The 25,179-nt window shown below is 38.3% G+C and overlaps 1 protein-coding gene and 1 long non-coding RNA gene across 2 annotated transcripts in view; one reads left to right on the top strand and one right to left on the bottom strand.

Annotated features, from left to right (window-relative positions):
* Positions 1–25,179, bottom strand: part of LOC134166689 (T-cell activation Rho GTPase-activating protein-like) — a 1,836,444-nt gene that overhangs the window by 139,763 nt on the left and 1,671,502 nt on the right. The window lies entirely within an intron of this gene.
* LOC134166769 (uncharacterized) lies at positions 3,670–23,332 on the top strand. Its single transcript, XR_009965985.1, has 3 exons — positions 3,670–4,244; positions 5,758–5,872; positions 23,077–23,332. It is a non-coding gene; the product is annotated as an uncharacterized LOC134166769 (long non-coding RNA).

Below are 25,179 nucleotides of genomic sequence, written 5' to 3' on the forward strand. Positions count from 1 at the left end.
GCCACCAGAGCAGACTTCACCAGTATGAAAGGTTTTTCTGTTTAAAAGGACATAAACAGTTACACAGAGATGTTTAAACTACTGGCTGTAGCACTTAAAATGGGAACACGCCTGCACAGGGAAAGATCTCTAATATCATAGGATCATGGGATAGTTAGGGTTGGAATGTACCTTAAGATCATCTAGTCCCAACCCCCCCTGCAATCCATATAACCAGATTTTTAAATAGGATGAGCATGCACATGTCTGCTTCTGTCCATGTAGATTACATAAAGTACTGTTTACTAGTGTTCTTTCCTGACTTTGTTATGACAACTGGTGACAAATTAACATTCTAACATCATTTCTTCCAAAAATGGTACTTTCCTTACACATTTTGTAGCAGTACTTACTATCAGTGCATGCGTTTGACAGCATGACCAGTTTGCTCTGAAAATAAAAATGCATAATTTAGTGACATATGATTGATAACTGTACAAACAACATAGCAGGTATGGCCCAGGGTTGTGTACAATCTGAAAAATTATTTTCTAAAAGCTGTATACCATTAAGATGTGACAGAGATTTGTGCTATCAGGGAAGACTGCTTTACTCATAATACCAGCTACAGCTCCTGAAGTCACAAACATGCACTTATTTTATTGTACTGCTCATTGGCAGAACTCCTAAGATCCCATAGCAGGTAGGTGCAGGTAGGTTGACTAATGTAATCAGATAGTGCATGGTGATGGATATGGTAAAGCTGTCTCTCTTCTGGGTTTTAACCACGTTATTGAGTCTGCATAATGTCTTTCCCATAGTCAGGGAAATAAAGATGGTAAGAATTAATATGAGGGTGACATAATTTGCAAGCAGCCATTGTAAGATGGAGCTCTATCTACTTTCAGGTAACATCACAACATTTCTTGTCTTCCAATGTTTGAAGTAGAGTATTTTTCTTGAGATACCCATTCTATGCCAAAATCCCTAAGACTGATTTAAGAAGCTTTAAGCTTAGCATGGACAATGATAAGCCTAATAAGAAAGTGTATTTTGATCTGTGTTTAATTTGACTCCTGGCTGTACCTGAGAAGACAAGGTATGTCAGCTAAGGTAATTGCCAAATGAAAATAAGTAATGTTCTTAATCTACTTTGCTTCTTGGAGAGCATTTTGACAGCTATTGGTAAAAAAACACTGAAATCAACAGAAATTGCAGTTGAGAAGTGTTTATAACATTTAAAGTTTCAGACTACCTTGAGCATTTATTTATAAACCAGCAAAAGGACCTAGAATTTTATCATGAGTGCTAAAAACAATTAAACAAAAAAAAATACAACACAAAGAAAACCGTATAAATCTATATAAAAAGAACAAAAATCTGTACATACTGTGCCCATAAAAAAACAGTTGATTCTGCTAGAACTGTCATTTGTCTATACAGTTTGCATTAAATTTACCTGGTGTAACCTGCTAGGTCCTCAGTAAGTCTGTAGATCAAAGGTAGTAAACCATTTTGTATATTTTAGCTTGTTTACAATAAAAGAAAATGGACGAAAGATTTAAACAACTTTTAAATAAAAGTATTCATATTAATTGTTTTTTGCAGTGTTGTTACAATGCAATACAAGATAATTTAAAAACTTTTATGTTTGTGTGAAAGGTGTAAATGTTGCACTTAGTTGCTTATAATTTAGTGTCTGTTAATACAAGCTATTAACTTTGAAAAGTGAGTGTCTGGAAAGCAGGGAGGATGGGTGTCATATAGGCATCCTTACAGGTAAGCTTTATAGATCTTGACTAAAAGGATAAAATTACTGAAGGATAGACATATTGATTCTTCATTAAGTGCATGCACAGCTTAAAGTAATTTCCAGATAAAATAGGCAGTGGATGAGTGTGGAGACAGTGTTCTCACAGGAGAATGCATAAGTAGTACATAAACTCTGAATAATCCTGAAAGATACAGCAAAGCCATGAGAGGCCCGAGGAAGCTTAAGCAAGCAAGATAAGAAGAAGCTGGAATTCACTGAATTAATGAGAACTGTGGACTGTTGGCAAGCTTTCAAGGTCAAGTTCTCACACCTGTGTTTAACCAATTATCTGTTAGTCACTAAGGGTCTTCAAGACATGTATCCAATCGTAATATGCCAAATCACTGTAAGTGCATGTATGAAATAGTATATAAGGAGTTGAGGCTTTGTAATACATTTGGCAATCACTTGATCACATTGATCATCTCTGCGTTGTCCGTGACTCCCGCGTCAACAGATGAGCAATAAAGCTAGTCAAGGCGCAGCAGTTTGTTCAATTCATCCACTGCAAAAAAAGACAGGTGCAAAGGACTACGGCCTTTAAAGACATCAGAAGGATATTTTTGAGCCTTTTTATTTAATCCAGCTGAAGAATTGAGTTATGGTACCATTGCTACTACTACTGCTACTACTATTACTATCCTTATTATTAATAATGAGGAAGTTTTATCGCTTTAATTTGCAATCAAAGTATCAATGAAACTCTGGAGCCTTTATCAGTTTTATCTTCTGATGTTGTCATGTGTTTAAAAGCCTTAGATGTTAAATGTGAAATAAAATTAGAAGCTATATATTTTGAAAATTTACAAAGAATTAAGTGGTAAATTACAACTATCTTGGAGTAACAGTCTGTCTCAGCAGAATTCTGTGACTGCCAGTACAGTTAGCTGTAGGTGGAATGCCATTGTATGAATGTAAGCATTTAGTGTTAGAATTTATTCCAGAGGGGTGTATGTTATGGCTTTCAAATCTAGCTCCAGAAGCACGATAGTCTTCTGTTAAAACCTGTGTTATATTCATCAGGTAAGCAGATGTCTAGAATGACACTTAAACAGCTCTAAGTGCAAACACTTAGGGAAGGGAGGAATGATTTAGGTGTATATTTCAAAGTGAACTAAATAATTCCTTTGACTGTCTGAACTGTACTTGATTCATTAGATGTTCATCAACTGTATTAGGGGCTTAAATACCTAACAAGCTTATAGATACTTAAACATAATTCTTCTACTCTCAGATGTATTTGATTCTTAGACTTGTATGTTTCCTTCTGTATTATGCATTTTATTTCATAGTAGTCACAATCTCCCTTCAGAGTAAACCAGGATGCAATTTACCAATCAGATGTAGACATCTACACGGCAAACATTTTTACTTGAGCTGATCACAACAGGCTCCCTTTCACTGTCCCTTAGAAGAGCTGCTGTTGAAAGACTGTTATTCATCCTCCTATAGATACCTCAAGATAATTCAATTATCTCCTTATAGGTGTCTACCAACATTAAATGCACTCCTATGATATCCCACCTGAGTTTTAGTTGCCAGTTTAGAAAGTCAGTTTGTCCTGTTTATCTGCAAGCACTGTGTGGATGTCAAAAATATCCTAGGGGATCTCAAATTGTGCTTGACATCAATACTGAAATAACAAAATCAAGTTGCTAAAAGAAGTCATGTTTGCTGTGGATACATATACTGCTTTGACTCTGATGGGCACATAGGATGATTTTCAACTTGTGAATATCTACATGGCAGGCATTAGAATTTGACACTAAAGTTAATAAGGTCCCATAAGGATGCCTTTTCAAGTTCTGGTGATCTTTCTGGTGATCTCTATAGCCAGAAAGCTATCTTAGTTTCAAATAATGGACTGTCAGAAGACTCTGACTTAGGAATATTTTCCAAGCTTTAACTTACTGAGCAAGTTACACTTGTTCTTCCTTCAGTACTACCTATAGGACTTCTGTTGTTCTGGTCTGCATCATAATGAATGTGGCTGTATCAGAAGCAGATGTGCTATTTTGATGAGAAACTCAGTCCTAATACAAAAGAGTTCCTCTCAGTTTGGATTCTTAGCACTTAGTGTTCATACAAACTTTATGTCCTGAGGTTTAGCAGTAGCTCTGCATTCTTGTATGTCAATGAATGTTTGAGGGAGAATAGAGATAGAATTTCTTCAATGAGGATCTTACTTATCCATGATCCAGAAAGGCAGTGTTTCCAGAAAATGGAAAGATCTTTCTGCTTTCTTTTATTGTTCAAGTATTACGAGGATAAAATTTCCCAGATATCTTCTACTTAATTTTTCAACCCACAATTCATTTGCTGACTTCATGATACCAGTACGTTAAGCATTATGTATGCTGATAAAAATAGCTGAACTTACTTGAGAAATTGGGAGAAAGACTCTGTAAGTGGATCAGAGGGGATAACGCTTTCTCTCATGACTTCTGAGCATGTAAGTTCTCTTGCTATGAAAATGACTCTCCGGTAAGAAACAGTTCAAACTGGAAACCTGTGGAAGACTCCTATTAAACTGGGAAGACTGGAAATGAAGTAGGTAAGTTCAGAATCTTACTGACCTTACTGAAAATTAAATGAAACTGCTATAATTAGAACTTAATGAGATAGTGAAGCTTTATCACTGGGTTGATTCAGTATTGTGATCTAGAGGAAGACTTAAAAGAGAAAACCAATTCTGTGCTAATCAATCGCACCAGACTGATGAGGTTTAACAGGTACACGTATAAACCATAATGCAATAAAAATGTCTGTTGGAAATTTCCATCAGCATATAAAGAGCTAAATTCAGAGATTACTGTATGTTGACGTGGGAGTCATGGAGAACGCAGAGATGATCAATGTGATCAAGCCATTGCCAAATTTATTACAAAGCTTTAACTCCTTATATACTATTTCTTACTTACAGTGATTTGGCATATTATGATTGGATACATGTCTTGAAGACCCTTAGTGACTAACAGATAATTGGTTAAACACAGGTGTGAGAACTTGACCTTGAAAGCTTGCCAACAGTCCACAGTTCTCATTAACTCAGTGAATTCCAGCTTCTTCTTATCTTGCTTGCTTAAGCTTCCTCGGGCCTCTCTTGGCTTTGCTGTATCTTTCAGGATTATTCAGAGTTTATGTACTAATTATGCATTCTCCTGTGAGAACACTGTCTCCACAACTGTAAAAAAAACAGAAGTGGGAATTTTATGATTATTTACACATACATGAGAGAATAGATGCATATATGCACATGTATCCATTATTCAAAACATTTGTGTAATACTTTCCTGTCTCTGAATTCACACTGCAAATAATTTATCTAATATATTTCCTGTCCTGTACACAGATACTCTTTTTCAAAACACAAAGTTGCTACTACTCAAGGAGTTCATGAAGCCCAAAATTCTAACCTGCGCTTCCAGATGACAGGCTTCAGCATGTGTGTTGGGGCCCAAAAATGGTCCTTGTTGCCTAGTGCTTCCTGGTAATGTTAGATATCCAGGGTTTAATAACACCATTGAGACAGCAATTAAATTACTCTGTTGAATCTAAAGGAATGAGAAAATAAATCCGAAATACCTAGATTTAAAAAAAAAAAGCCCAACAAAGTAACAACAAAACACAATGCATAGAGTAATTTCTTTTTGCAAGTTTTCTGCTGTTCAACTTCTGTCCAGAACAGTTAGTGCTCTTTCCACTCTATTTAAGGCTGACACTATATTAACAGAAATACAATAGACAGTTATTGCTTTTCCCTTTTTTACATATCATTTCCTTAAAGGGACTCCTAATACGATGCAAGCATTTCACAGGGACTGAAAACAACATGCCTCAAAATGCCTTTCTTCGTACTGCTGAAATAGCTCTTTCTGATAAGGAAGGCTAGAAGTAGCTTTAGTATTTGTAATTCGTAACATTCATAAATAATCACATCTGACTGTGCTATAAATGATTTGTAGAATCTTCAGTAGAAAGTGCCACTATTGAACAGCTAGGCAACATGTATGGGTAAGATCCAAAAAGACGTAAGGGATTTTGACAGCAGAAGACTTGATTTTTCTATTCTCACTCCAGGTGAATACTGTGTTTTTTATGGGTGACTTCACTGATTTATTAGGACTTCTGTCAGACTTCAACTCTGTAGGAAGACAAGTGGTGGAACCAGGCCCAGAATAAATCACTGTAATTTCTACAAATAATTAACCTTCAGAGATCATTGACACAAAAAACATTGCTGCCAAAAATACATCTTCTAATCTTTGGAGAATCAATGATATATACAAGATTGTAGTGAACCTTCAAACACTGATGCATGATAGATAAGACCTGCATTAACCAGGAGAATAATATTTTGACAGTTCATTTTAGCAGTTCAAGTGTTACAGCTTCTCAGACAATTTGGGAATTGTTAAATATATTCACCTTTAGTCCCACTAAAAACATGGACTGGTACAATCATTTAAGTTGGAAAAGACACTATGATCAAGTCCAACTGTAACCCTGACGCTACCAAGTTCACCTATGTCTCTAAGCACCACAGCTACACATCTTTTGAACAACTCCAGGGATGGCTACTGAACCATGAGCAGCCTGTTCTGATGCTTGACAACATTGAAGAATTTTTTCATATTATATCATCTAGTGAGCATAAGACTCACAAAGTCCTTGGTCAGAGTAAACATTACTTAGCAACAACTAAAACCATCAGTGTTATCAGCTTGTTGTAAAAGGGCAAAGCCTTTATGATAAAACAATTATATAAAATAGTAGAAATTATTATGTTTGAGAAATATATAAATCAATAGTGGGGTTTTGTATATTAGAAAATGTTGTAACTTTGCAATTTTGTATCACGGCTATTCTGTAACCAGTGTTGCAATGACAGTCTTAGTAGCAAAAACCTATGGGTATGGGTGGATTTAGAAAGGCAGGTACTGGAGACTGTACCCAAGTGGAACCTATGCGTATGGGTGGATTAGAAAGGTATGTACTGCAGACTATACCCAAGTAGAACCTATGCATAAGGTAGCCAGAAGAGCATACCAGAAGCTGATAAGAAAATGCTAGCGTCCACACAAGGGTTGGGATATATCCAAGTAAAGAAAAGGTGAAGAGGACAACCTGAGGAAGACTTCTTACTTCATCTGAGGAAGACTCCTTACTTCATTGGAACGACCACCAGATGACCACCAGAGGGGGCTGCGCAATCGTAGAAGAGGCTGATATCGTAACATTCCTGATGTGGCAATCCTTAATGCATATACATTAGCTAATGTTGTGATCCGTGCTAAATGTGTATAAATTACGAACGCGATGTGACGAGGCTGGAACCAGATTTGGGTGCGTACCCCTGGTTTCCCAGCGCTGTAATAAAGTACCTCATATAACCATTCTGGTGGTTATGTGTTTGTTCCCACGCTAGCAAGCTCTGTTCCCAGGCAGAAAGTCAAAGCCACAGCACTGCACCAGCTACTGAGAAGGAGAAAAATGACTGCTGCTGCTGAACCCAGGACAACATAGTTGTAGAGAGTGATAAAGGGCCTCCTTGGGCCTCCTTTTTCTCCAGGTTAAGCAACCCCAGTTTCTTCAGCCACTTCTCGTAAGACTTGTGCTCTAGGCCCTTCACTAGCTTTGTTGCTGTTCTTTACAGACACTCCAGCACCTCAATGTCTGTGTCGTAGTGATGTTAGCGTAAGAACTGACACATAACCACCGGAATGGTTATATGAGGTGCTTTATTGCAGCGCTGGGAAACCAGGGGCACGCGCCCAAATCTGGCTTCAAACCCGTTACATTGCGCTCGCAATTTATACACTAAAAATGTAGTCACCAATACATATTGAACACAGATTACATCATTGACTAATACATATGCATCAAGGATTGCCACATCAGTCTATTACGACATCAGCCTCTTCTGCGCTTGCGCAGCCCCCCTCTGGTGGTCATTCTGATGAAGTAAGGAGTCTTCCTCGGATGAAGTAAGAAGTCTTCCTCAGCTTGTCCTGTTCACTTTTTGTTCCTTGGACATGTCCCAGTCATTATGTGGACGCCAGCATTCTCTTATTTTCACTTGACTACTCCTGGTACTTTCGTGAGTTCTGCTTCGGTAGAGTTTCACAATACTCCCCTGGATTCACCCATATACCCTTCCCCAGATATGGCTATGTTAATTGCTTATCATTATAGCTACCATTGTAATATTTAGTTATAAATTAACTAAGATACACAATAGCAGAATTTCAACTTGTTCTTAATACAAAAGAAACCCTCTACTGATTAGCAGATTTTCAAATATAATCATCTTTTCTCTTTGTATTATTGTTTCAACACACAATTTCACCAATTACTAACAGTGAGGGACCCAAAACTGGACACAGTGTTTGAAATGCGGCCTCACAAGTGCTAAGTACAAAGGGATAGTCACTTCCCTATCCCTGCTGGTCACAAAATATCTGATACAAGACAGGATGCTGTTGGCCTTCTTAGACATCTGATCACACTGCTGTTGCATGTGCAGCTGGTTGTCAACCAAAACTTCCAGGCCTTTTTCCACCAAGCAGCTTTGGTGCCACCAAACCCACTCTTCCTCAAACCTGTAGCTTTGCGTGGGGTTGTTGCGACCCAAGTGTGGGACCTGGCACTTCACCTTGTTGAACCTCATGCAATCAGCGTAGGCCCACAGATCCAGCCTCTCCAGATCCTTCTACAGAGACTCCCTAACCTCAAGCAGATCAACTCTCCCACCCAACTTGGTATGATCTGCAAATGAGCTAATTAGCTCATGATTAGAAACAATTGTCATGTAATATCGGGGTGGGGGGTAGGGGGAAACACCCTTAATTGTGTTGACTGTAATGCTACATTACAGGGTGGACATAATTGCTTTTCTTTGAACACATACCATCCTCTAGAGAGCAAAGGCCTGACTCCTTCCACTGACCAGTGATAACCTATTGAATTTCTTGTCATTGTGGTTTTGTCTTTTAAAGAAATGCTACTGCAGTTACTAGTCACAGGACTCGGCGATAATACATGTGTCAAAAGATGTCACACCTACACAGTTAAGCACTAACTATTCTCTTCTGCTGTCTTCCCTTTTTAGAAAACATGCAGTGGCTATGCTTTTTAACTGGCACATTTTAAAAACCTGGGATTTCCATTTGAGGAAATGACATTGCAGATTTCAGACATAAGCACATTCTTAAGCCAAAATTTCTTTGACTCAAAGTTTACAGAAAGTAGAATATTGGCATATATTGATTTCAAGTGCTTCATCGAGAATCTAAATGTCATTCTTAACATTATGACAGTTTGTTTAACTATACCATATTCCTCCTATTTAGTGAGAAGTTACTGGCAACTATACAGGGCCACTTTCAGTAATGCAAAACTGTGGGTCCTGTGGCACTTTTTCCCATTTGTATTTTTTTACTGTTACGGTTATACGCACTTACAAGGTCTAGTATTATGCTGTGCACAACCCAGCCCTCCTACCTTATTTTTATTCTGATCACTTCAGGAAAAATCCTGAGATAACAACAACAATAAACCAAAAAACAACCAAACAAAAAACACCGAAACTCAGCAAAACCTTCTCATTCCATCATAATTTCAATACGGTTAACTACTGAACAATCTTATAGTTACGATGACATTTTAAGCCCTTCCATACTTGTAAGAGCATTCAAACCCGATGGTGCATTGAGTCCAGATTCATCCTTACATGTTTTGTGAAGTAGTTGTTACTTAATTCTTTCCCATGTCATGAGTTAAAAATGCTATCTGGATTGAGAGACTTACAGAAAGGTAAGATAGCTCTATAACGTAGATAAGATAATGTGGATCTTGAAATTTCGCCTCCTTTCCCTCTCTGCCTCTGAGGTGTGCAGCCAAGAAAGGTGTCCTGGGTTCAGCAGTAGCAGTCATGTTCAGAGACAGGGCGCCTGACCCAGGCTAGCCAAAGAGGTATTCCATACCACAGCGCCTTATGCCCGGGGTGGGGGGGAACTGGGAGTTACCCAGAAGGACACGGGCTTCCGGGTGGGACTCGTTTCTTGGCCGGTGGTATCGTATTCTCTTCCCTTGTTATTTTCTCTTATCATTGTTGTAGTTGGTAGTAGGGGTGGTGATTTGTGTTGTACATTGGTTGCTGGACTGTTCTTGTCTCAACCCGCAGGAGCTGTACTCTTTTGATCCTTGTCCCCGCTCCTCCAGGAGTGGGGAAGGGGAGAGCCCCAGTGGGGGGGGGGGGGGGGGGGGGGGCCACGATTGCTGTCAGCCCAGCACCACTCACTGGGAGTGAGCGAACAAGTTGCCTGACCGGGTTTAAACCATGACAAAAGGCAATCTTGTTAGAAGGAAAATAACTGAGGAGAAGAAGATGCCTGCTGACATACTTACAGAGAAATTTTCTGCCAGCCTGGGAGCTGTAATCCCAGGAACTAGGCCTGGGAACAAGAAGCATCCTTGAAAAGTGCAGCTAGCATCTTTGAAGTACAGCTGGGTACCTAGAAACAGGACACATCCTAATTGTAAAATCAAGGAACTGTAATGAAACCCAGAAAACAAACAAAATCATGTCCTATTGGCTTCCCCATGTGGAAAAACTGGAAATGACAGTATCTATTGGTTGCTGAAAGTGGTGATGTTCTACACCATGTAATGTCTTCATTATATGAAAAGGACTTAATTTTATCCAAAACATAGCCTCTCTCTTGAGAACCTCCTGTGCTGCTTGTCCTTTTCTTCTCCTAAACAGGCTGAACTCTGTGCATGAAGTTCCTGTGAGACCTTAGACCCTTGCAGGGCATATTTATCTGACTCCAAACTCCTTGTCCTGCATCATCTGTGAAATTAGATTGTTGTTTTATGGGTTCCTCTCTGAGCCTACTTCTGGGGTCAGTTCAGTTTGTCCTCCCATTTTTGGGGTGGTTGGATCCTTTCTAGGGGGTAAAGCCTCCATGTCTTTGTGGGTTATGGAATCCTGCGAACCCACCACAGTAGTAATCCTTACACACTTGCGGGCTGATTAACCTTTCATGTCGTTACATGCTTTAACATAATGACAGCTTCTAGTGAAGTAGATTCCCTTAATGGCTTCTGAACACACTGCTGCTGATGACTGAAGTGTTACAATGATAGAAATCTCATAACGGTGGAAACACCCTTAGGCTTTTCACTCTCTTCCTTTCAAATCATCCTGTGCAGGGCCAGATCAGTATTATATGCTTTATTCCACCACCAGAAGCCAAAGCTAAGGAATCATTTTTGCCACTGCATTCTTGATGCAAGCTTCTAATGGTATTCTGTACCTAATAGTCACTGCATATACTTTTGTATTACTTAGTACAGCTAAACATTTTGAATTCACAGATAGTATTCTGTACAGAAATGGGAGACTGTATTTAAACATTGTTAATACTTATTTACAAGCTTGCTTCAATGCCCCTAAGGTAAAAATATAAGACGAACAAGATAAATTAAAAAGCCAAGTATAGTGATAGATCTTAGGTTGCACATTGTTATCACTAGACATACTAGTATTCATCATCAGTCTTGAAAAGGAAACCTTAAAAAGGAAAACCTTAGAAAAAAAACATCTTGTATGTTTTTGTGTGTACATATATCTGTAGCAGCCTTCCAACTTCTGAAGGGGACCTACAAGGGTACCAAAGAGGGGCTCTTTTCTTCATCAGGGACTGTAGCAATAAGACAAGGGGTAATGGGTTTAAAGTTAAGCAGGGGAAGTTCAGATTAGGTATATGGAAGAAGTTCTTCACTGTGAGTCTGCAAGGCACTGGAACAGATTGTCCAAAAAAACGGTAAATGCTCCATCCCTGTCAGTGTTCAAGGCCAGGTTGGACAGAGCCCTGGGTGGCGTGGTCTAGTGTGAGGTGTTCCTGCTTATGGCACGGGGGTTAGAACTAGATGACCTTAAGGTCCTTTCCAACCTGTCCTGGGTTCAGCAGTAGCAGTCATTTGTCCCCTTCTTAGTAGCTGGTGCAGTGCTGTAGTTTTGACTTTCAGGCTGGGAACAGTGCTGATAACGCTGATGGTTTTAGCTGTTACTAAGTCATGTTTACTCTGACCAAGGACTTCCTGAGTCTCATGCTCTGCCAGGGAGGAGGGGAAGTCAAGAGGAAGCAGAGACAGGGCACCTGACCCAGGCTAGCCAAAGAGGTATTCCATACCACAGCACGTCATGCCCAGGATGTAGAACTGGGGGCAGTTACCCGGAAGGGCTCTGTCATTGCTGTCGGGCTGGGTATCAGTCGGCGGGTGGTAAGCGGTTGTATGTATGAAATGTAGAATTTTCTGGCTGAAGTTAAGAATGGCAGCCCTCAAATAAACAAACAAAAAAGATAGACTTTCCTAGCAAAGTAGCAATTCAGTGACACATACTTCATTGCCAGAATCAAGAGTATAGAGGGGGCTTTAAACCTCAGGCCATCGTTAACTCACAGAACAAAAAGAACAAAAAATTCATTGAACAACAACAACAACAAAAAAATCATAAATTCATACTTGGTGTGCCATTGTCCTGTATTTTGCTGGGTTGTTTTTGTTTGTTTTCTTTAAAGAATGCAACTCTGCAGGCTTCTTCTCTAATACCAAAGGATTGCTGCTGTTGTTGATTTGTTTTGCTTTGTCCTTTTTGTGGTTAGGATGATCTTTTGTTAATCACAAACTTGATTTCATGTCACACTGTCCCTGAAGTTCTTATAACGAACAGGACCTCTATTTGCTGTGTAGCTGCTGAGAAAATAATGTCAAGTCAACTGTGGGCTTGGGAAGATTTCTGGTGTTTCTGAAGCCTGAAAGTAACTGAGACTGTGGAATGCCATTGCCCTAGGAGGTGTCAGACATAAGCTCTGCTCTAAATCTTATCCAGTAATAGGGTTTGAACTTCACGGGAAGCTCTCTAAAATTTGGGTTAATTCCGAAAGGCTGAAATTAAACAGCAAGCAGACAAAGAAAACCAGCATTTCTCATGGGCTGATGTGCAGCTGTCCAATGAAACTGGCATTCCTAGACCAACATAGAGCACATCAAAGATAAATGACACATTATACAGACTAGCTGGAGAAAGAACTGTAGAGTGTCCACTTCTCCTTCATAGCATGATCAGACTTGCCTATTTCATGCCTGCCAAGTATGTTTTTAGGCTGCCTTCAAATCCTTCAGTTTTGGAGACCTGTAATATCTTTTGAGCAATCTATTCCAGTTTTCCTAATGCCCAATTGAAATCTCCATTGTTGCACTTAAGCCTGTTATTTCTTCTCTTATTCATCCTGAGATTAACATAACTGTGTAAAAACAAGAAAATTGGAGAATTAACTATTTTGACTGTACATATTTATTGTTTTTACATTGCTCCAATCCCCATTAATCTAGGTGTGCCATATTTATATATTATGATTTTTGTTAAATAATTGAAATTAAGAAGTCATCTTTTTCTCATGTGGACTTAGTGAAAAGTAAAAGACATGCTAGATAAGCATTTTGGGATTTTAAAAAAGAAGTTGATAAATCTGAATATTCAGCAGCATAGTGAAACAATTATGAGTTCTGAAAATTCAGTAATACTCTGTGTAGCCATATTATAAATCACACTGTAAATAATTGCATACCTAGGTTGCAACCATTATTTTTATTGAAAGTGAATTTATAATCTCTACAGATAGTGTTATTGATTCTGATAAAATGGAACTTAATTCTGCCTTCTGGAGTATTCACAATGACTCTTGAAACTTCACGTGAAACAGAGGACATCATTTGGTTCATAATAGCAAAATCTTTCTGAAAAACCAAAAAATACACATAAAATGAAGAGTGTGAACAATTCTTTAATATTCTTAGATTTCTATAAAAGAAATACTTCTGTTGATACAGCATTTTAAAGCAGTGACAATGAAATCCTGTTTTACTACCATTCATTAAATGGCACATTGAATTATTCAGTGAGTTTATTGATGAAGGTATTAAACAGTATGGGTGCCAATACGGACCTATAAAGGACATCACTCATCACTAATCTCCATCTGGACATTGAGCTGTTGACAGCTACCCCCCAGTTCCTCATCAACCTAATATGCCATCCATCACATCCTTCTCTCTCTCATTTAGAGTAGGATGTTTTGAGGGACCATGTCCAAAGGCCTTACAGAAGTCCAGATGAACAACATCCATAGCTCTTCCCTTGTCCACTGATGCAGTCATCATAGAAGGCCACTAGCTTTGTCAGTCAGGACTTGGCCTTGGGGAAGTCATGCTGGCTATCTCACATCACCTACTTTCCTGTCCTCCATGTGCCTTAACATAGCTTCTAGGTGGATCTGATCCGTGATCTACCCAGGCAAAAGGGGAGGCTGACAAGTCAGTAGTTCTCAGGGAAATTTTGACTTTGACAATATAGCAATTTAAACAATTTGTACCCATTTCAAAAATGGGTGCGATGTTTCCTTTTTTTCCAGTCACTGGGGATTTGACCTCACTTCCATGATTTTTGAAGTATGATGGAGACTGGCTTGGCAACTACCTCAGTCAATTCCCTCAGGATTCAGGGATGCATCTTGTCAGGTCCCATGGAGCATGTTCAGGTTCCTCAGGTGGTCAGATACCCCACCTTCTATTACCGTGGGAGGGACTTTGGTCCCCTAGTCTCTGTCTTGCAGTCCATTCACTTGAGAGGTATGGGAGTGAAGTTGCTAGTGAAAACTGAGGTAAAAAAGTTGTTGAGTTTACCAGTTTTGTTCATTGGGCCTGGGGGGTTTACACTTTCTTAGATCTTCCTTTTTTATCTGCCATACCTACCTACAGGAGGTCTGGAGTCATCCATCTTAGTCCTTTAGCCTTTGTTTCCCGATTTTCTTACACCTGTGGACCTTGCAGTCCAAGAGAAACATCCTTAAAAATCTGCCAGCTTTGTTATGTTGCCTTGTTCCTGAAGACAGTTTGTCAAGGGTTTTTTTTTGATATACTTAATTTAATCCAAATGTTTTCCCTTCAAAATATATTTTTCTCAGAATTTCTAATAAAAATTGCCTCCCTTCTCTCTTGTGGCATCTATAATATATTCATAGTTACGCTGAACTTCATTGCACTGAATACAGAAGAGTCATTAAAAATCCAGGCTCTATATATCTCAGTCTGTCGTGGTTTAAACCCTAGCCAGACAGCTTGTTCACTCACTCCCAGTGAGTGGTGTCAGGCTGAGAGCACTCGAGGCCCCCCCCCTCCCCCCCCCCCCGGGCTCTCCCCTTCCTCGCTCCCGGAGGAAAGGGGAGGAGGCTCGAAAGGGTGCAACTCCTACGGGTTGAGACAAGAGCAGTCCAGCAACCAATGTACAACACAAATCACCGCCGCTACTACCAACGACAACAGTGATAAGAGAAAATAACAAGGGAAGAGAATAGTCCCACCCGGAAGCCCGTGTCCTTCTGGGTAACTCCCAGTTCCCCCCCACCCCGGGCATGACGTGCTGTGGTATGGAATGCCTCTTTGGCTAGCCTGGGTCAGGCGCCCCGTCTCTGCTTCCTCACAGCTTCCCCTCCTCCCTGGCAGAGCATGAGCCTCACAAAGTCCTTGGTCAGGGTAAACATCACTTAGCAACAACCAAAAACATCGGTTTCACCAACACTGTTCCCAGGCTGGAAGTCAAAACACAGCACTGCAGCAGCTGCCACGAAGGAGAAACATGACTGCTACTGCTGAACCCAGGACACAGTGTCAATAGCAACCTTGCTCCTTATGAATTTAATACATTACTAATTCCATTAACCTTGGCTTTACTGGTCCTGAAAACCTCTTTTGTTGTATTTTTTCCTACTATCAAATTTCAAGCAGTGTCTATGTAGGACTCGGAAGAAAAATCCTTGCTGAACATTTCTTGAAGGTGGTGTTGGTTAAACTATTTTTACAGGCTCATAAAACAACCCAAATTCCTCAAAATCTGTGACAGTACGTGCACACTTTACTCATAAAACTACTTGATAGCACAACTGTTATTAAGCAATTTGAAGTCATTATAGGATCCCTTAACTTGCTGATCTCAAAATCTTGCTGAAGGCCAAAAAGTAAGAGCACCTTATATATAAAGCAATTAATTAATAATTAGTATGAACAAGATATTAAGAGTAATGATTATTAGTCTAGATCTGTTAACAAAAAGAGTATACAGATGAATTTAGTGTGTGTGTGTTTGGAGTGAGGGGATTGATGCTCAGTTGTGAGCCTCTGGAATCCTTTACAAGGAGGACTATGGTGCTTATGTTGATAGGTCTCCCACCATACAAGTGTCAAGTCAGGGTAATTTTTTTTACTAACACACTTTCACAGTCTTACTCTCTTCGTTGGTCTGCAGCTCCATGTTACATCTGAATTCACTACTTATGGTGCCCTTTGCATGTTAGATACATATTTCCTTTTTTTTTTTTTTTTGTTACCCTTAAACCAATATTGTCCAGCTCCAAGTGTGAACTTCTTTAACTGGCCATGGCAAAGTTGCTCAAAGTTGTCATGTGTCTAGTGTTACTACTCCTGTGCCTCAGCAACTCTGCACCACATCATGTCTCCCTACTTTTCCAAGTCTCTGCTGTCCTACCGCATCTGTATTTCTATACACTATGTCACTGTGCTACATCCATATATATCTCACTCTGCGCAGAAAAAACACTTACTATTGTTATACTGCTCTAAAAGTAAAGTACTTCTAGGCACCTGATCAATTAGGGAAATTGCTGTCACAGATAAATAAAGCAAATGTAACCTGTAGGCAGGTCAACAAAAATTAAGACAGAGCAGGCCTGACAAGCCTTGAAGACTCAGTACACAGCTCATGGCCTATTACCAGCAATGGCAATGCTGTATTGTAGTGCTGCATCACTGCAAACTGTCCCCATGTTTTTGATAAGAAAGTTATCAAACAGAGGTGCCATGGAGAAATGTGGGGTTAAGGTTGGCAGAATCACAACACTCAATTACATAAGACGTTTATTGGTATGATCAGGAAAAAATTTCTTCACCAAAAGCGTTGGCAGTTATTGGAACAGGCTGCCCAGGAATGGTCCCTGGAGGTATTTAAAAGATGTGTAGATACAGCACTTATGGACATGGATTACTGGTGGACTTGGCAGTGTTAGGCTTATGGTTGAACATGATACCACTTAAAGGTTCTTCCCAACCTAAATGATTCAATGATTTAAAATCTGTTTATGATAAAACATGGCAATAGTAGGTAGATAAGACTTTTATTCCAGGGTGTCCATCCTACAGCACATCCATTTTCTGCACAGAACACAAAACTCAGACAAAACACTGTGGTCCAGCAATGGCAAGCACCATAGATTTGAGAAAAAGGACACTCTTACTGATTTGTCAACATGTCTTGTATGGCTGGTTACCCAGCCATCACACACAGCAGATTAACCCCGGGCTGAGCTTTCTTCAAGATGTTGGTTTTAGATTTATTCTCACCAAGGGGTTGATGTTTTTATAATTTCTTGCTTTACAGCTGAGATGGTAACCATATGTTGACAGCAGCTTTTTTGGTCACATTGCTGCTGCACAATCTACAGCAAATCAGCTGTTGCTGCCTGATTTACCTTCTGGTCTCCTACCCCAAACATGTTAAAAGAATGTAAATATGTTAAGAATTAGTTTGTATTTATTTTTTCTTTTCCTGTACGGAGATGCACACAATGGTTTTCAGTGAGTCTTTCCATAATAGTTTTCTGTGCCTTGCTTGTTTTCCCAGTAGAGAGCTCTGAGCTGCGCAGCTGATGTCAATGTCTCATTTACAGGAACAGTGTCTTTGGGTACCTTTCATCCCATTACACAAAATGCAGACAGTATTGACTGTTTTAAAGATTAGTTCAGTCCAGCTTCCTGTGTGTGCATAAATGCATGATGTTCATATAGTTCCTCCACAAATCACAGCACCTTAGTAGATTCAGAGTAACTGCCATTCGGTTTATATCTGAAAAATTAATAGTTCCTCAGAAAGTAATGTTTTATCCTTGTTGTTCAGAGAAAGCATTTTTTAGTTGTTCAAGTAAATCAGAACAAAAAAGGTTTTAATGGTTTTAAGTCCTGGTGTCAAGCCCAACGTGTGTAGAGCCAATGAATTTTCACAATCTGCCACTTTGAATAGTAGTATTGCAACCAAGAACTTACAGCCTATATCCATCCATTCAGACATCATATCAACTGTGCCACATATCAAGGGGTGCCATAAATGGCTGCAGTCTGTTGCAGGCAGAAAAGTAGATTTGATGAATAACTGGTAAGATCAAATCTGCCATAAGAGATAGAATTTGACAGAAATAGAAAACAAGGTGTTTCATCAGCCCACCAAAACGGAAGCACTGTTTCAAAAAAAAAAAAAACAACAAACAAACAAACAAACAACAACAAAAAATACCCCAAAGCAACCAATCATCTGGATAATAGAAGTTTTGAAAAAAACATCTTTTTCTTAAATATCTTTCCTTCAAATTGTAAGATTTTTTTGAAAAAGATCAATGTGTAAGCAGCCTCTAAAGGCTAAATTCTACTGACAGTCATTTTATATCATCTCTGAAACTAATTTTTTTAAACCTGACTCTTCTGAAGATTTAAAAATGTTATAATAGTTTAATTAGTCCAAGACATTTAAAAGTGAACTATATCTTAGTTACAGCTTATTTACATGTATTCCAAGATATGTGGCCGAATATACTTTTCCTCCATACTTCATGGATGTATTTCTAAAAACAAGACTTTATTCAGCTGAACACTGTTGTTACTGAATCAGAGCTACTGTGAATGAAGAAAAGAATTTTTTTCCTAAATTTTGAAACAATGAAAAAAAACATTATAAAAGCCATGTCAAGAGTAATTGCCAAAGTAAAAGATGAAGGTAGTGTTGGAGTAGAGGGACTAGTTTTACCTCTAAAGTATTGGCAAAAAATGCATAAAGAAACACACGTTTTTCATACATCTTTGCAAATGGGGAAAAAAGTAAAAGAGATGCCTGAAGCTGGAATATTCTACAAAAAAGAATAGTATTGTTAAAAAAAGCAAAGCCCAGTCCAGCTGGGTAACATTGAAAACTTGCACAGAGAGGAGGTATTTTTTCAAAATATTGGAAGAATAAAGACAGAATTCAAGAAAGATAATCCAAATGGATTTATTCAGAAAGTGTTAGGAGAGTTGCTTCATCAACAGAATGCAGAGGAAATCATAATTGACAGACTATGTACCTTCCCTATAGTTCTCGCAGCAGGCCAGTATCTGTTATAGTGAGGTGCTCTTACGACTGCCAAATGCAGGTCAATTTGAGAAAGAGGGAACTGAGTATAAGGCATTTCCAAGGTCATATAATATATAGAGCATTCTCTATCTTGATCTCCAAAATTGGCAAGGCATCAGATGCAATGAAAGCAGGCTTCAAAGAAGCAGGCTGATGAACACCATGAATTTTACTTGTAGATCCTGTTTGTACACTATGAAATAGTAGCTTGGAATGGTAGTAAGAAAAAGGATGAATTGCCTGAAATTTCTGATACTGATTTTTAAAAATAAAAGTAGAGCAAGAAAAGAAGATAAAATTATGTGGGACAAAATAAGTGGGATAGGCATAGGGTGAGAGTGAGAGGCAGGTAGAGGTGGAACTAGCTAAAAGAACTGCTTATGACTGCTGTATATCTGGAGGACTGAATGTTCTTAATACACAAACTCACTCTCATTTCTCCCAGTTCTCTTCATGCAGTGAGTTGGAAGGGCTTCCTCGTAATATTTAACATTTCTCTACATGTTCGGAAACATGAACACTTAACTATAATTTTAAAAGTATGTATATTTTAACTCTTCATTCTGCCATCTACATAAGATGTCCAGTGGATTGAGTTATTCCTATATTTTATTGTCAGATGTGTTCATATTTCAGGTAAATACATTTACTCTGAGTGTTTTTTAGAATTCCAAACTTTAAAGGAAAGGTAAAGACAAACAGTAGGGGAAGGTGCAGTTCGTTTGTTTAGAAAACAGTTATATGACTACCCTATTAAATTAACAAAGAGCTGGTAAACAAGGCATTTTACGAGGCCTCATCACTGACGGTTTTCCCTATTGTATGTACATGTAAAACTTTGCAAAAAGCTGTTGAGTACACTAATACAAAAATAAATCCCACACATCAAGAATTGTTTATATCCTATGTTTATAATTTCTCTATTCACTCCGAATAAAAGAAAAAGAAAACAAAACAAATCCCACAGCATTTCTTCCTTTGGATAGCTAGCCAAAATAATGATTTACTGAGGAGTAAGATAAGGATACCTGGAGGTTATTCACTAAAGATATAGCCAAACTAAATACTTAATCTGAAATCTACAGTCAGAAGTCAAAAAGGAGGGACATATGCAGGAAAATCCTTAGAGTAAATCCAGCTAGACAGCGAGAGTCTCGGATCATGTAGTCTGTATCTTCAGCAACTACTTTACTTCCAGATAAAAGGGAGAAAGAGTAAAAGAGAAGACAACAATATGTTTTCATAAATAGGAATTCTCTGGTGAATGGTGGTGCTCTTTAATTTTTATTCTGGATTAGAACCTGCAAATGAGTTTGGTAGTAAAATGCCAGGTATCAGAGCATTATCCAGTCACACTATTATTCTAATATAGATCTACAATGGGCTTTACTGTAAAAATGTAAGGAGCTGGAGAATTTATTCACTGTCATTTTAAGGATCAAAATTTTAACTAACTGTTCAACTTTACAAATATGTGCCTTAACACTGTACTGTCTCAGCTCACAAACCATATTGCAGCCTCTATAAATACAACCTCTTGGGGGGTGATGGTAAAACTTGACATCTAATGACAGAGTCCTCAGAATGTCTGTGACTTGGGTAAAGACACAGACTTTTCTGGAATTTCTGGCTTAGCACATAGAGATGCACATACAGATTTTTTAGCATATAAAAATAATGTAATGAGGTGACTGGTTTAATATCCCTATTTTTACCACCTTGGGATTAATATTGAAATGTCTGAAACTTGCCTTCCTGGAAGTACGAAAATGGGCAGTTGCTTGTAGCAACCTCTGAAACTTTTTTGTCTGGATCCCTGACAGAGGTTTTAATGAGCTTCTTAAAAAGAGAGTGCAAGAAGAAATAAGCAGAACTTAAAAGCAAAATGATTTGAATGCAGTTTAGATATTTTATTTTACTTTTTTTTAAAAAAGATCAATGGGTAGTTTGTGTCTGAACAGCTGAAAACTACTTAAAAACTTTTTTTTTTTTAACTGAAATATCTTTAATTGAATTTTCATAATGAAGTGATGTAGTCTTCCCCCTGAAATTGTCCTGAATAAAAGTCATTATGTTATTCACTGGGACGGATTATGGATTCTCTGGTAAGAAAAAAACACCCAAACAATAAAACAAATTAAAGGTAAATGTAAAGATGAGAATAAGAAATTCTGATGCTAAGAAATTTTTTAAGAGCTGAGCAGAATGACCTCTGAAACTTTTGCTGCACTTGTTCACATTCTGACTTCTTTCTGAATAGCCAAACAAGGTAGTGCAAATTTTATAGAATGCTCTAAATTCATCCATCATTTTCAAGATGACATATAGTTGCCATAAATAGTTGTGAGTACATAGGATATGTGAAAATTGTCTGTGAGTGATACATAAGTAGGAACTGTAAAGAGAAAACAGTAAGTCATAGAATTCATCTTGTTCTCTACCACTGCACTTTTTTCTGTTTGAATGCCTACTTGTGATACAAACCTACCACTTTAAAGCATTCTATCAAAACCAGTCTTCATAGTCTTTATACTGTTAAAGATCCTCATTGTTTGGTTAAGTAGGAACTGTAAAGAGAAAACAGTAAGTCATAGAATTCATCTTGTTCTCTACCACTGCACTTTTTTTCTGTTTGAATGCCTACTTGTGATACAAACCTACCACTTTAAAGCATTCTGTCAAAATCAGTCTTCATAATCTTTATACTGTTAAAGATTCTCATTGTTTGGTGGTTGTTTTTTTCTTCTTTTGAACAAAACACTAGGTATGGTGTTTGAGTGAGCAAGTCACATAAAATTGCATGATGCAACCACCAATGATAAAAATTCTGTCCAAAACATCTTGGAATTGTTTTGGAAACTGAAAGCTTGTGAGTAAAGGAAAAAATAACCAACAAAATTTTAAAGTAATTTGGTTTTATTACTCTGAAATGGTTCCTCAGTAGTCTGAAACTGTCTCAGTCTAACAGAATTTAATAAAATAAACTGTCAGGGACAGATATGGTCCAGTTCATGGTAATATGTGACACAATCATTCTCTATTAGCAATACTTAATAAAGGCTTCTCAGAAAAGGCAAAACCGTTAGTGCAGTGTAATTAATTGCAAAGTATTTGTCAAAATAGAACAGATTGTTTTCTGACCTGTGATTCAGCAGAACCACTTAAGATACAGGAAACTTCCACTTTTGTCTCTTCCTACAGAGCAATATATTATGACATATTAAATGCTAGGATAAATCTCACTAATTCTGTAACTGGTTCTGTTAACTTTGGAAAACACTCACTGCTGTACAGTTGGCAAAAATGTGAATTCACATTGTATATTTTTATTCCAAAAAGAACTGCATCAGTGTAGGTGGCATTTTATATGCTCTGGGTTTGCTGGAATTTTAACTACTAACACAGCTTGATAACACCTCTGTCTCTGACATTTAGGTAGTCAAACCTTACTGCTATATTTTGCTGTACTCTAATACAAAATACCTATACAATTCTTGATTACTGCCAGTGTTCACTGTAACAAAAACCAGTACCTGGCTATAAGATTTGCACTAGGGTAGCCTTCCAAACCCTAAACTTTTCTAGTTTGTTTTTGTTTGTTTTTTTGTTTAAAGTGATTTGCAAGCATGTACTGAAAGACAAGCAAATAAAGAAGCCCAATATATGACAAGATAAAAAAGTACATTTTGCTGTTTTGAGCTAGAAGTAAGTATGTGTCTAATGTGCAGATAATCAATCTATATGGGGATAGGTATCTCATTAAAAGGAAGAAAAGGTAACTTTAGTTTATCAGCAAAGTGTGTCAAATGGGCATCTTTTGGAAGGGAAAAATAGGCAATGCAAATGTAAATAAGAGAATTGTGTTGAAATGGAATGTGATTTTTACATAGAAATAACTATTTTTTTAGATATTTGATCTAATAACATGATTAAAATACGAGTGTTTAAAATCTATAACATCCCCCAACATTTAAAAATTCTTTAGATGATGAGGACCACTCTGATTGCTGTCCTCAACCACATGAATGACAGAGACCAAAGAGTCGCTTAAAAGAAAATTCCCTGCATTAAGCCTGAAACTTCTATGTGAGCTGCTGTGAATCCAGTCATGGATGTTTGATGAAGGACTTCCATGTAGTGGGAATTCTTCAACATACTGTATCTCTCGATAGACTTGTCCAGTAAATAATCATCTTCACTACAACAAATTATGCAGTATATCTATACTCTCTACTTTATAACCGGTATGTATAAATCTGAGATAACACCTATTTGCAGGATTTCTTTTATGATATCACACACACACACACAGTATGCTGGAGATTGGAAGGGACCTCAAAAGATCATCTAGTCCAATCCCCCTGCCAGAGCAGGAACACCTAGATAACGTTACACAGGAATGTGTCCAGGCGGGCTTTGAATGTCTCCAGGGAAGGAGACTCCACAACCTCCCTGGGCAGCCTGTTCCAGTGTTCCGCTCAGCTTTAATCAAAGTTATGTTTTAAGTACTTTCATGAGCTTCTCATGTATAAGCTTCCTGGAACTGTGATTATTATTATAATAATTTTAGGTGCTCCTTCTTAAGCCGAATTTAATATTCCAATAGTAGCCTCTGTATTATTACATACAGACTTCCTAGTACCTTCTAAAACTCTTGTAACTTAGTTTGGAAATCAATCTGCTTTCATTAACCATTAGGTTTAGTGTGAGGTGTCCCTGCCCATGGCAGGGGGGTTGGAACTTGATGATCTTAAGGTCCTTCCCAACCCTAACTATTTTATGATTATAGTTGGTACAACATGTACTGCTTCATTATCTGATAATCCTAGGAGCTTCTGAAAGTCAACTCCCATTTGTGGGAACAGACAGATCAGCAGTGCCAGATTAAATAAGATGCTAGCAGGTCAGCATATTATTTCAGTGTTCATAAAGAAGTCTCCTGGGTAATCTGTGACTAAACAAAACTGCATGAGTGTAACTCAGACAGAAATAAGACATTCACTGCAGTCCTAGTTTCTTCTTCCATAGGTAATACAGAGAGAACTAATCAACAAAGTCTATTGTTGCACTAAAGTCTTGTTAGTGACAAAAATGGAACACACCTTTTACCTGGAAACCAGAGTATCTTGTTAAACCAGTTAAAATCTTCACAACTCCCCAAAAAATAAAGCAAGATCCTAACCTGTCCTGCTTCTAATAGGCAGTAAGCTTCAGAACTAATTGGTTCACACTTCTGAATTTCTCTAACAGTACAGAAGACATGATCGATTTGAATTATCAGTTTGGCAGCATTTTTTCCCTTGACGCAGAGAGGGATTTCCTAACTTTAAGTAAGTAACCTTGAAATGCCATACAGAAAACAGAATTCCTGGAGAGATTGTGATTTTTCAGAGCATATCTTGATTGCTCAAAATAAAATCACTGTGTCACTGAGGTTATAGGAAAAGTTTGCTATTAAGACCCAGTACTGCTGAATGCAGTACTACAGGGAGGTTTCGTAAGAGTGAAGCAGAGGTGGAGAACCGCCTCCCTCGACCTGCTGGTCATGCTTCTTTGGAGGCATCTGAGGGTATGACTGGCTTTCTGGTCTGCAAGTGCACACTAATGAGTCACTCACTTTTTCTTTCAGTGGTACTCTCAAGCCCTTCTTGACAGGGCTGCTCTAATTTACTTCATCTCCCAGTCTGTTGATTCTGAGGATTGCCCCAACCCAGTTTTGAGGCCCTGCACTTGGTCTTACTGAACTTTATGTGGTTCACCTGGGCACACATTTGAAGAGCCTGTTAAGGTCCTTCTAGTGATTCAACTTGTCCTGGGCTCAGAAGTAACCGTAATTTTTCTCCTTCTCAGTAGCTGCTGCAGTGATGTAGTTTTGACTTTCAGCCTGGGAACAACACTGATAACACTGATGTTTTTCATTGTTGCTCAGTAATGTTTACTCTGACTAAGGACTTTCTGAATCTCATGCTCTGCCAGGGAGGAGGGGAAGTCAAGAGGAACCAGAGGCAGGACACCTGACCCAAACTAGCCAAAGGAGTATTCCATACCACAGCACATCTCATGCCCACTATATAAACTGGGGGCAGTT

This window comes from Pezoporus occidentalis, unplaced genomic scaffold, assembly GCF_034315485.1.
Source record: "Pezoporus occidentalis ecotype Australia unplaced genomic scaffold, CSIRO_AGI_Poc_V1 ctg27, whole genome shotgun sequence".
Classification (NCBI taxonomy): domain Eukaryota; kingdom Metazoa; phylum Chordata; class Aves; order Psittaciformes; family Psittacidae; genus Pezoporus; species Pezoporus occidentalis.